The sequence below is a fragment of the Silene latifolia genome, chromosome 10 (assembly GCF_048544455.1).
Source record: "Silene latifolia isolate original U9 population chromosome 10, ASM4854445v1, whole genome shotgun sequence".
In the NCBI taxonomy this organism is placed as follows: domain Eukaryota; kingdom Viridiplantae; phylum Streptophyta; class Magnoliopsida; order Caryophyllales; family Caryophyllaceae; genus Silene; species Silene latifolia.
In genome coordinates this window covers 103969025-103969763 of record NC_133535.1, presented here as the reverse complement: position 1 = coordinate 103969763, position 739 = coordinate 103969025, and the positions used below count along the sequence as shown (strand labels likewise).

At 47.6% G+C, this 739-nt stretch overlaps 1 non-coding gene across 1 annotated transcript; it reads right to left on the bottom strand.

The window, feature by feature from the left end:
* Positions 1–240: 240 nt before the first annotated feature.
* Positions 241–347, bottom strand: LOC141610416 (small nucleolar RNA R71). The gene has a single exon (XR_012528326.1). It is a non-coding gene; the product is annotated as a small nucleolar RNA R71 (small nucleolar RNA).
* Between the last annotated feature and the right edge of the window lie 392 nt (positions 348–739).

Below are 739 nucleotides of genomic sequence, written 5' to 3'. Positions count from 1 at the left end.
GTGTGGCAGGTGAAGACCCGAGGAAGCACATGGAGATCTTTACAGATTACTGCTCTACTATCCCCGCCACTAAGGGGGTAACTCAAGACAAGATTAAGGAGGTTCTATTTCCTTACTCTTTGGATCGACTCACCGGGAGTGGCGATCGACTTGGACCGCACAGCTCTTGCTGGGGTTACAGATTGGGAGTCTCTTGCTCTGGCCTTTTACAAGAGATATTTCCCTCCACAGCGCACCAATCTGCTGAGGGCCAAGATTACTAGTTTCAGACAGAATCCCGATGAGAGTTTATATGAGGCATGGTCACGATTCAAGAAATTGGTGAGGTCTATTCCTCATCATGGCTTTGACCCATGGTTTATAGCTAATCAGTTCTACAATGGGCTGTATGATGACCACAGAGCCATACTTGATGCGTCATCTAGTGGGAGATTCCAGGAGAATACAGATGATGATAAGGGGTGGTCCCTTATTGAAGAGATGGCGAATCATAGTGCTGAGTATGGAAACCCGAGGGATAGTATTAGGACAGTTCATGCGGTAGATAAGCAGGTTGTGGCTCAGCTGGAAGCCATGAATGCTAGATTTGACAAGTTGGAGTTACAAGCTGCTGGGGAGCCTCAGACGGTCCATGTTCTTACTAGAGGAGAGACCGTTTCATGTCAGAGATGTGGGAGTAATGATGGCCAGACTGCTGTTGGCTGTCTTGTAGAGAAGGAACAAGTCCTTGCCTTTCAAC